The sequence below is a fragment of the Corylus avellana genome, chromosome 1 (genome assembly GCF_965113065.1).
Source record: "Corylus avellana chromosome 1, dhCorAvel1.hap1.2, whole genome shotgun sequence".
NCBI classification, from domain to species: Eukaryota; Viridiplantae; Streptophyta; class Magnoliopsida; order Fagales; family Betulaceae; genus Corylus; species Corylus avellana.
This window is the reverse complement of record NC_142490.1, coordinates 11,458,113-11,470,610: the sequence shown is the minus strand read 5'-3', so window position 1 is coordinate 11,470,610 and position 12,498 is coordinate 11,458,113. Positions and strand designations below refer to the sequence as shown.

General features: G+C 36.9%; 1 pseudogene across 1 annotated transcript; it reads left to right on the top strand.

The window, feature by feature from the left end:
• The first annotated feature begins 7,527 nt into the window (after nt 1-7,527).
• Nucleotides 7,528-12,498, top strand: LOC132171792 (disease resistance protein At4g27190 pseudogene; annotated as a pseudogene). The gene is made up of 2 exons (XR_015911448.1): nt 7,528-7,661; nt 9,506-12,498. The product of XR_015911448.1 is annotated as a disease resistance protein At4g27190 pseudogene (transcript).

Genomic DNA, 12,498 nt, shown 5'->3' with positions numbered 1-12,498 from the left:
AATTAGTTGATCATTTGGATAGTGATCGGAGATGTGACAAAGATGGGAGGAAAAGTACCACAGGCTATATGTTCTATTTTAGTTTTACAGCATTTAGTTTGGACATCCAAGAAACAAGGAATTGTAGCCTTGTCTACCCGTGAGGCGGAGTATGTGGCAACTTCGTCTACTGTTCGAGAAGCTATAGGGCCTAGGAACCTCTTGAAGGATCTGAAACGTCCACAAGAAAAAAAAAAACGACCGTAATTTATGTGGATAACCAATTAGCTATAAAAGTAGCAAAGAATTCAATGCAACATGGGAGGAGTAAACATATTGTCACGGTTCGACTTTCTTAGATACCATGTGAATTAGCGACAGTATTGCCACACCATTGAACAAGTAGCAAATATATTTACTAAGCCATTATCAGGTGCAATTTTCATGAGGCAAAGAGACAAGCTTGGCATGAGGATGATTTTGATTTGAAGGGGCATGTTGGAAACTCTACAAATCAAAACAAACATAAGAAGGTTTAGTTTTCTAAAGTGTAGAAGTCATTAAGTTCCTTTAGTTTTCTCAAATGATGTGTTTTTCAGTTTTTCAATGGAAGCATCAACTTAGATGAGTTTCTGTTGTCTTTGTATGCCTATATTTATTAGGCTTTGTAAGGTGTTTTTTCCTAAGTGAAATATGAAGAAGAATTCCTCTACTCTCCTCTAGTCTCATTATTTGTTCTTTGTCTTTAGTAATAAAAGAGAGAGAGAGGAATTAGGAAAAAAAAAAAAAATTAGAAAAAGAGAGAGAGAGAGAGAGAAATAGAAATTAAGGAGCGACTAGTTGGTGAATTATTTTTTGTTTATCTTTAGGAAGACAAGAAGATTAGATTGAGATTGTGAGCCAGAGATATGGCCCCAAACAGCAAAAAATAACTTTATAAGCAAATGTAAAAATGGGCTCCTCGCTGCAGTTCTCCCTCATATCAAGAGGTACTCGATCGACACTTTGATATTTTGCTTTATTTCTAGTGAGCTTTTGTTCGGATCTGGTATTGTATTTGGTTGCTTAGAAAAATGAGGAAGAGAAACGTTTTTTTTGTAAAATTTGTTAGTAAACCTAGCATTTTTCTTGATGTTATAGTTTTTAGTTTGATGAAAAGCTAAAATCATTTATAAGCAAAGCCAAAAAATAAAAATAAAATAAAATAAAGAGAAATATTATATATACTTCTTATAAGGCTGTAAGCGAGCATAGATACTCGTGAAAATGTTCAGACTCAACTCGAATTAATTCGAGTTAGGATCAGTTCGTTTATTAAATAAACAAAGCTTGAATATATTTTTAAGAGCATGCCATACAATATATATATATTTTTTCTAATCAGTATATATAATAGACATTTTTTTAGAGTTTAAATATATTATACGTACACGTTATATGTATAACTTTCTAATTAGTTTAGTTGCATCTCAAGTATTATTCGCTGTTGGATTACTGATCCAACGGTTGTTAGGGAAAGCTATTGAAGTGTAGGGTTGAGATTTTTTATGATTGTTGCTAATGGAGCAACCAACTAACCAAGCATTAAAACTCAACAAATAACTCCAAGAAAAGCTTCTAGAGAAAGCTTGAGAATAGTATGAGCATGTTTTCTCTCTCCCACATTCCTTTTTACGGATCCGGCTTCTATGCAGTAGGCTGTTATGCAAAACGACATAGTTTTGCATAACAGTTCATGCAATACTGTGCCGTTTTGCATGGAGTCCAAGGGAGTGTTTGTTAAACCACATTGCACTTCATGGATAAAAAGAATAAAAAAAAATAATGATTAGTATAAAAAAATGAAAAAGTGGTATCGGAAAGTAAAAAATTTTGTTTTGTAGTGATTTTTTTATTTGAATAATAAAAATAAATAAATGATGTGATATAAAAAGTGAATAATTTGATATAAAAGTACGAATATTTTTTTTGAAAAAAATAAAGTGAATAGTGTGGTGGATGTGGGGGAATGTGAGGGGGGTTTAACAAACGCCCCCCAAGTGCTGTTTTAAAACTCCACACGCCGTTTGAAACCAAACGTTAGACTTAAAAACAGTTGCTGCACAAGAGATAACATCAGACTTAAACACACACAGCTGCTGCACAAGAGAGAGGAAAGTTCCAAAGGATGAAGAAACCTGCAAAAAAAAAAAAAAAAAAAAACCGACCATAAAGATTCCTTAAAAAAAAATAACAGCAGTGGAAATTCAACAACTTTTTGCACACAGATGAAATTAAAAATCCCCAAAAAAACCCAAATCAAGCAAACCCTTTTGACTAATTAATCAGTCAAAAGCACCAAACACATAAACTATCTTCCATTAAACAATAACCATAAAGCATTGAATTTCAACTACGGAAAAATACATAAACACCCAGACGCCAAAATATCTCAAACATAAACACCCTTTTGACTAATTAGTCAGTCAAAATAATAGCTCAAATTGCTCAAAATAATAGACAAGGAATTTCAACTACGGAAAAATAAAAAATAAAATAAAATAAAAAATCCCATTAATCAACATATAAAACATTGGAGGACATCGAAAAAAATCCCATTTTAACTACGTGGTTGCCTTGCTTGTCGGAGCCTTGGAGGCGAAAGAATTGGAGGACATCGAAATCAAATATACAGAGAGAGCTCGTGAGGTTCTTCAGAGGAACACCCTTCTCTATGTGAACCCAAATCCATGTTTCTCAGCCACCAATGTCAGCTTTCTCTCACTGGATCTGCAAGATTTGAAGTGACAAATCCATGTTTCTCAACCACCAAGACTTCTTTCTTCTTCTTCTTTTTTTAAGAAGAAAGTTGGTTTTAAGTCTGATGTTTGGTTTCTAACCGCGGGAGGAGTTTTAAAACAGCACTTGACTACATGCAAAACGACACAGTTTTGCATGGACTGTTATGCAAAACTGTGCCATTTTGCATAACAGAAGCCAAATCCCCTTTTTACTATATTGTTAACTGAAAAGAAAGAAGATTTTTTGCTTTGAGGGGATTTTGGTTGGATGCTTGTATTGGCTTGTTTTAGGCGAAGATTTGCTTCGGATTTGAGAAAAAAAAAAATTTTGGTTGTTGATTTGTTCAACGAGGTCAAAATTGCTTAAAAAAATTAAACGAGCCCAGGCTCGTTGTTTTGCATTTCTCTACCGAGTTCGAGCCGAGCTCGAATCTATACAAAAACAATTGAGCTGAGCTTGAGTAGGAAGACTTGAGCTCAAGCCGAGCTCAAAGAGGCCAAGCTCAACACAGTTCGATTACATCCCTAATCCCTCAAGAGCTTCATTTCAATGTACTTAGTTTGTGAATTCGAATTTTAAATCTTTTTTAAGTTTTTTGCAAGTTTCAATTAACTACTATGAGTTTTTCATTCAATTTAGTAACGCTAGTTAATGTTGAAGTAGCGTTTTTGCCACATATTTTTTAAAAAACAATATTTTATTTTATTAAAAAAATTAAATCTAAAAAAAAAAAACGCCCCCCTCCACCTCGCATGGGAGGAGATGACCACTCCAATCGCACGCTCCCTCTGTTGGATCGGGATCCCCAGCAATAGCTGGGGAATTGCCCATAAAAAATGGATGAAATCCTAGCCATTAAATTTCATCCAATGGTTTATAGTTTGCCACATGTCTCTTTAATTAAAAAATACTAAAATATTATTTAATTTTTAAAAAGAAAATATTAAACAAAATAATAAGAAAAGTATGGGATGGCCGAGACCAAACCCTTTTTTTTGGGGGGGGGGGGGGGGGAAGTTTGGCCCAAGGGGGTTGCTGAAAGCCACCCCCAAGTCTCAGATGGGGTGGCCGGCGACCCTAGGGGTGGCCGCCCACCCCATACTTTTTTATTTTTTATTTTTTTATTATTTTGTTTTATATTTTCTTTTTGAAACTTAAATATTATTTTAGTATTTTTTAATTAAATGGACATGTGGCAGTGTATAAACCATTAAATGAAATTCAATGGCTAAGATTTCAACCATTTTTAATGGGCAATTCCTCAGCTATTGCTGGGAATCCCGATCCCCCTTTGTTTGGGGTAGCTCGCGCGGGCCAACCCCTATGCTTGGGGTGACTGCATGTTGCCACGACTAGAAATGAGGTGACAAAAATGTTGACGTGGAATAACGAGCATTACTAAATTGGACAAAAACACAAGGAAGTAGTTAAATTATATTTGCGAAAAAAATAAGGATTTTAATTTGGGATTTAGAAACGAGGGACTAAATTGAAATGGTGCATTTACTCATAGAAGCTGGGAGTTCACATTGTGGTGTTGTGGCTGTCAATCATTCAATGCCCAGAGCAGTATAGCACGTTCCTGGACCAACAATGTTTAGTAGAAATGCAGGGAATTTGACTAATTTGGAACACATTAGACCATTTGCAAAAGCATTGCTAGAGAATGTTTGCGGATTGCCTTTGGCCCTCGTCACCATGGGAGCTGCTATGAGAGAAAAGACGAAGGTCGAATTGTGGAAACATGCCTTAAATGAATTGCAAAGACCAGTCTTGTCCACTAAACATCATGGACAAGATCTATAAGCCATTGAAGTGGAGTTATGACTCATTAGAAGGTAAAAATATAAAATATTGTTTCTTGTATTGCTCTTTGTTTCCAGAGGACTTCTCAATTGCGATAAGTGAACGGTGCTGGTTAGCAGAAGGTTTGCTAAATGAGCAAGAAAACTATGGGGATTCATTCAATTGTGTAATTCATTTAATTGAAAACTTGAAGGATTCTTGTTTGTTAGAAGATGGTGCCTGTGAGGACACTGCAAAAAATGCATGATGTTGTTCGTGATGTTGCTATATGGATTGCTTCGTCATTTGAGGATGGATGTAAATCTCTTGTTCGTTCTGAGATTGGCTTGAGCGAGATGTCAGTTGTCAAGTTATGATATTCTCCTAAAAGAGTTTCGTTCATAAATAGCAAGATAATAAAGTTGCGAGATTGTGTGGTACAATGTTCAGAGGCCTCCACTTTGCTACTACAAGGTACTCGTCCCCTCGATAGAGTTCCTGAGAGATTTTTGCAAGGATTTGAAGCACTCAGGGTCCTGAATATGAGTGAAACCCGCATCCGCTCATTGCCTTTTTCTCTACTTCAACTTGGTCAACTTCGTGCTCTTCCTTTAGGGGGTCACTCCTATCTTGAATAGTTACCCCCACTGGGAGGACTAAGTAGACTTCAGGTGTTTGACCTTTCTCTCACTCGTATTAGAGAATTGGTGTGCCATTCTGTCAAACAAATCTAGTCTACAACCTTGCTTTCATCCAATTCAAGATAGTTTCGAACCTGGGTGCTTTTATCCAAATCAGAGTTCTATGTGATTGAGGTACTGTTCAACTTTTTTTTCCTTTTTTTTTTGGGGGGGAGGGGGGCTCTAAGTGTCTATAATTATTTATTGTTTGGGTTGTTTGTGAGAATTGTTGTATATGTAAGCGTTTCTATTTGTGTTCAAGTGCTTATTTTATTAAGTGTATGCTTGAGCAACATGTTGATGAAGAAGCTTTGCAGAATAAAGATAAGAGGCTTCAGATATCTTGATGAGTGGAGTCCGAACGCCAGAATGCCAATAAATTCCTCACCTGGAATTGTTTGTTGGTCTTGGCAATTCCCCTGCATTTAATGATGAGAAAACATGACTTATTAAATTCCTCTTGTTCTTCTTCCCCTAAGCACACATCAAACTTTTTTTTTTTCCTCTTCTTCTCTTTCTCTCCCACTCATCTTTTTTTCCTCTTCTTCGCTGGACCAGCGGGCAACGACCAGCGGTCCCGCCACCGAATCCCGCGCCGGTCGGCGATAACACCAGTGGTCCCGCCAAATCACCGAAACCCAGTTCTTGGCCGGCGATGAATTCTCTTTGGCCGATCTTTCGCAGGTGGTTGATATGCAGCAGAAGAAGAGTGCTTGAAATTTGGTTGGTGATTTTGGTCTCTTTCTTTCTTTCTCAGTTTTAGCGATGCCATTTCTTGAATAAATTGCTTCAATCAGAGACATTTTTTCCTTTTCTTTTTCTTTGGGTATTGCTGAGTCCCTTCTTTCTTTTCTTTCTCCCTTCTTCCTCTCACTGGGTACAAATTGCACGGCAGCTACTAATTTTTTTTGACAAAACACAGCACAGCAACATCAAACAAAAATGGGGTTCTTTCTCTCTGTTTGCCGGTGAATGCAAAACAAAATCAACAAGGATTAACAAGGATTAACACTCAAAATCAACAAGGATCACCCATTCAGCCAAGAATACCCCAGAAAATCAACAAGGATTAACACTCAAAATCAAACTCTAAAACTCATACCCACGGCTGGGTTTGGGTGTTCTTCTTTGTTGATTTTCTGGGAATTCTTTGGTGGGCGTCGTGGCGGAGCTGGTTCCGTAATGGCGGGAGCTGATGGACGGGTTCGTCGGCGGAGCTGGTTCCGTGCCGGTCGTGGTGCGTGGGCGTGTTTGATGGCCAAGGATCGTCAAGATAGAGGAGCGTAGGAAAATTTTAGGGAAAATGGGGGCTGCCGGAGCTGGTGCCTTGCTGGCCGAGAGAGGGGGAGCAAGCGTTTGGGGAGAGAGAGAGAGAGAGAGAAAGAGGGAAAGTGAGGGTATTTTGGGCATGTGACTATATTTCCATCCAAAATGACGGAAATAATAAACAGATGTATTATTTTGCTAACATCGGATAGTTAGGGGGTCGTATGTCACTTTTGAAAGTTTGAGGTTAAAATTGTCGCTCTACGGATAGTTTAGGGGGACAAAATATATTTTTACCTAAAGTTTTCTAAACTAATGTGTCTTAAGCATTAACTTAAAGCACTAGCAATAGATGTTTTATATGTCATTTCCTTTTTTACGTTTAAAAATATTTTTTTAAAAAAAACCACAAAATACACCCACATCAAAAGCCCGATATTAAACTTACACCAAAGGGTATTTACAGTGTTTCTTAATGCATTGTAGATACCCAATGCTTTATTAAATTATTAATAAATCATTCTCTCTCCTCTTTCCTTCACATGTCCCAACAATTCTCTCACTTCTCTCCTCTTTCATTGGTTGCAATGATAAAAAGAAATAGTATTTAATTCATACAGGAAAAAATAAGGGAATCTATTGTGAAATGTTTTTTTTATAGGGAATCGAAAAGTAGTTTTATTCCCTAAGTTGAGGAAAAATGGTTGGAAAGCTGTTGCTAGTGCTCTTAGATGAGTTTTTTTTTTGCCCCAAAGACGTAGCTCATTTGGTTGGGACCAAGCCTAATAAAATGGAGGTTACTAATTCGAATTTCCACCCTTCTTGTGCGGACATGTTAAAAAAAAAAAAAAAAAAAAAATTTATTATTATTATTATTTTTGTTTATTGCAATAAAGAAGAAGAAGAAAAGTCTTGTACGAGAGATAGAGAGAGAGAGAGGAGTGACTGGTTGGTGAACTATTTTTTGTTTATTTTAAGGAAGATAAGAAGACAAGAAGATTAGATTGAGATTGCTAGACAGAGACATGGCCCCAAGCAGCCAAAAATGTCTTTATAAGCAAATGTAAAAATGGGCTCCTGCATAACTCATCGTTTTCTCACTTTCTCCTCGATCTGCCTCCATCTCTTCCACTGACCCACTGTCACCGCAGTCCCCCCTGATATCAAGAGGTAATCAATCGGCACCTTGATATTTTGCTTGATTTCTAGTGAGCTTTTATTCTTATTTTGTTCGGATCTTATATTGTATTTGGTTGCTTAGAAAAATGAGGAAGATAAATGAATATTTTGGATCTTATGTTTGATTTTATAGTTTTTAGTTTGTTGAAAGCTAAAATCATTAGGAAAATTACAGTTTACCCCCTCAAAGTTAACAGAGTTTTTTAATTCGAACACCAAAGTTTCAATTTTTGTAATCCACCCTCCAAAGTTTCAAATTTTTGCAATTTGACCAATTATATCCAAAACTTTCCATATTGCCCATAATTTTTATTTTTTTATTTTTTATAAAAAATTAAAAATAAAATTTGGGGTGGTAGCCATCTGGCCATTTTTGCAACTCCAAATTTATTTATTTTTCATAAATAATAATAATAATAAATAAAAAAAAAATTTAGGGGCAATATGAGAATTTTAGGATAATATTGGTTGAATTGAAAAAAATTGGAACTTTGTGGGGGTTGAATTGCAAAAATTGAAATTTTGATGTTCGAATTGAAAAACGCTGTCAACTTTGGGGGGGTAAACTGTAATTTTCCCAAAATCATTTATAAGCAAAGCCAACAAATAAATAAATAAATAAAAAATAAAGGGAAATATTATATTTACTCCTAAACGCTAAATTTTAAATGTTATTTTTACTCCTCATAGGGCTATAGGGCTATAAGCGAGCGGAGGTACTCTTAAAAATGCTCGGACTCAACTCGAATTAATTCAACTAAGTATCGGTTCGTTTATTAAATAAACAAAGCTCGAACATAATTTTAAGAATATGCCGAAACTCGGCTAGCCTTGGAGTAAGCTCATGAGCAAAGCTTCACCGTACCTTAATTACTTCTAGGTTTGTGCATTTCGTGTGCTGTAAAAGCGTAAAAATGCTCATATATATTTTGGGAGGTCCGTAGTACCAAAACAAAACAAGACTAAGTTAATTAATGGCTAATCATAGCTGAGAGATATCATCCTCAGACATTGCATCTACTTTTTTCGTTTGTTACACTTTTCGTTATTTTCTTTGTTAATTCTTAGGTTCTTTCTATATTGTTAACTGAAAAGGAAGAAGATTTGTTGCTTTGAGGGGACTTTGGTTGGATGCTTGTATTGGCTTGTTTTAGGTTAAGATTTGCTTAGGATTTGAGGAAAAAAAAAAATTGTTTCTTGATTTGTTCAACAAGCTCAAACAGGCCGAGCTCGGCTTTGCTCGATTACATCCCTAAACCCTTAAAAGAGCTTCATTTCAATGTACACGGTTTGTAAATTTGAATTTTAAATCTTTTTTAAGTTTTTTGCAAGTTTCAATTAACTACTATGAGTTTTTCAATCAATTTAGTAACGCTCGTTAATGTTGATGTAGCATTTTTGCCACATACTTATAAAAAATTAAATAAATAAATAAATTTAAAAAGAAAACAAATATTTTATTAAAAAATTAATTCTAAAAAAAAAAAAAAAAAAGAACATCATCCCTGCACCTCGCAAGGGAGGAAGGGGACGACCACCCCAATTGCTAAGCTCCCTCTGTTTTGGGTGACTGCGCGTTGCCACAACTAGCAGTGGGGTGACAAAATTGTTAATGTGTATTAACGAGCGTTACTAAATTAGACGAAAATACAGCGAAGGAGTTAAAATATATTTGTGAAAAAAAATAAGGATTTTAATTTGGGATTTAGAAACGATGAACTAAATTAATTCTTTTTTATTTTATTTTAATTTTATTATATAACTCTTTGCGTTCTTTAGCAGTTCTTTGGCTGTGAATTTTTTAAGCTTGTGGCATCTCACATAACAAATGGCAGGCATGGAAATTGTTGGAGCGGCGGTAGTAGCAACTGGCAAGTTTCTCTGTGGCTCTATCTATTCTAAGATCAAGGACATTATCAAATTCCAATCAAACCTTGACATTTTGGAAAGGGAGATGAAAGGCCTCTTGGCTGTCAAAGATGAAGTGAAAAATGAAACAGAATTAGCTGAGAAAGAAGGGAAAGTACTGAGAACCCAAGTTATAGAGTGGCTTAAGGAGGTTGAAGAGCTTCAGCTTCAAGTCAATCAGATTCAAGAAAAAAAGCTTTCTCGACAATCCTTGAATTGCAGAAAACGGTATGGAATAAATAGGGAAGTGGTAGAAAAGCTCAAAGAGATAAAAAGACTCCTAGAAGCTGGGAGTTCACATTGTGGTGCTGTGGCAGTCAATCATTCAATGCCCAGCGCAGTGGAGCACATTCCTGGACCAACAATTCAAGATCAAACAACACCATCAAAGACTTTAGCCGAAATTATGACTTTATTGTCTGATAACGAAGTCCGAAGGATCGGTATTTGGGGTATGGGAGGAGTAGGCAAGACTACTCTGGTAAGAAACTTGAACAATAAGCTTAAGAGCATTTCCTCAATGCAGCCTTTTGGCATCATCATATGGGTTACTATTTCCCTGAATTTGGACATGAGAAAAGTCCAGGAACAAATAGCTGAAAGATTGAATTTGGAAAGAAAAATGGGAGAAAGTATGGAGAAGTTGGCTAGTCGACTTTATCGAAGACTTCAGAAGGAGGAAAAATTTATGCTCATTCTAGATGATGTGTGGGAGAAAATTGATTTGGACAATTTGGGTGTCCCACAGCCTGAAGATCATAAGGGTTCTACGATCATATTGACAACTCGATTTTTTGATGTTCGTAGGCACATGATGACCGATGTTCAAGTTAAAGTGGCTGTTTTAAATGATGAAGAATCTTGGCAATTATTTAGTAGAAATGCAGGGAATTTGACTAATTTGGAACACATTAGACCATTTGCAAAAGCAATCGTTAGAGAATGTTGCGGATTGCCTTTGGCCCTCGTCACCATGGGAGCTGCTATGAGAGAAAAGACAAAGGTCGAACTATGGAAACATGCCTTAAATGAATTGCGAAGACCAGTGTCTTGTCCACCAAACATCGCGGATAAGATTTATAAGCCATTGAAGTGGAGTTATGACTCATTAGGAGGTAAAAATATAAAATATTGTTTCTTGTATTGCTCTTTGTTTCCAGAGGACTTCTCAATTGCAATAAGTGAACTCGCACGGTGCTGGCTGGCTGAAGGTTTGCTAGATGAGCAAGAAAACTATGAGGATTCATTCAATTGTGTAATTCATTTAATTGAAAATCTGAAGGATTCTTGTTTGTTGGAAGATGGTGCCCATGAGGATACGGTAAAAATGCATGACGTTGTTCGTGATGTTGCTATATGGATTGCTTCGTCGTCTGAGGATGGATGTAAATCCCTTGTTCGTTCTGGGATTGGCTTGAGCGAGATGTCAGTTGTCAAGTTATCATATTCTCCCAAAAGAGTTTCGTTCATGAATAACAAGCTAATAAGTCTGCCAGATTTTGTGGTACAATGTTCAGAGGTCTCCACTTTGCTACTACAAGGTAATCGTCCCCTCAACAGAGTTCCTGAGAGATTCTTGCAAGGATTTGAAGCACTCAGGGTCTTAAATATGAGCGAAACCCGCATCCAGTCAATGCCTTTGTCTCTACTTCAACTTGGTGAACTTCGTGCTCTTCTTTTAGGGGGTTGCTCCTGTCTTGAAGGGTTACCCCCACTGGGAGGGCTTAGTAAACTTCAGGTGCTTGACCTCTCTCTCACTTGTATCAGAGAATTGCCAAAAGGGATGGAAAATTTGAGCAACTTGATGCATCTAAGCCTATCCCGCACTCGCAACCTAAAAACCATTCAAGCTGGAATTATATCTCGATTGTCTTATTTAGAAGTTTTGGATATGACACGTAGTGGTTACTGTTTCAGTGTGAAGAGAGATGTACAAGAAGAAATGGCATGTTTTGAAGAGCTAAAATGCCTCAAGCGATTACTTGTCCTCTACATCAGATTGGAGAGAATCCCATATTTCAGCGATGAAGATCTTTCCTGGATGGATAGATTAAGACAATTCAATTTTTCTGTTGGCCCAACGGAGAATTACTTAGAAAGTGGACATGAAAAAGAGATGGTGTGGTCTCTCAGTAGTCTTGATCTTACCTCAGAAGAACGTATTGGGCCATTGTTGAGTAATGCAAGTTCTCTCAACTTTCATAAATGTTTGGGACTGGGCAATATGCTAGAAGACTTGGTCATTAACAGTGTTGGCTGCTTTGCTGGTTTAAAATCTCTTACCATTTGGAACTGTGACAGCAGTGTATTGGCAAGAGCACGTGCCAAGTGTGATCTACTACCAAACCTGGAGAAACTTTGTCTTCGACAACTGAAAAATGGAGAAAGCATTTCACTACTGTTTGATGATCTTAGGCTGGGATTTCAACATCTAAAATTATTAGAAGTGGAGTGGTGTTCCAAAATGGAATATCTTTTTTACTGTGGTACGTGTGACGACTTCTTTCAGAGCCTGTCAAACCTAGAAGTAATCAAGGTGCGGCACTGTGACAGTTTAGGTCAGCTCTTTAGGCATCATTCCGAGCAAAATATTGCTCCACATCTTGTTGTTCCAAGCCTACGGATATTGGAATTGGAGAGCCTTCCCCAATTAAGTACTCTTTCCGGAAACGAAGAGACATGGCCACTTCTAGAGCAAGTTCATGTGTTCAATTGCGATGGTGTTTGGAAGCTGCCTCTTACCGATCAAAATGCAGAAAACATAAAAGAAATAAAAGGAGACTCAAGTTGGTGGAACGCATTGAAGTGGCATACTGAGACAACCAAATCGAGTCTGCAGCCTTACTTTCATCCAATTCAAGACAGAAATCAAAACATTTTCGAACCTTGGCGCTCTCCAAGGGAAAGTGAGAGTGATTGA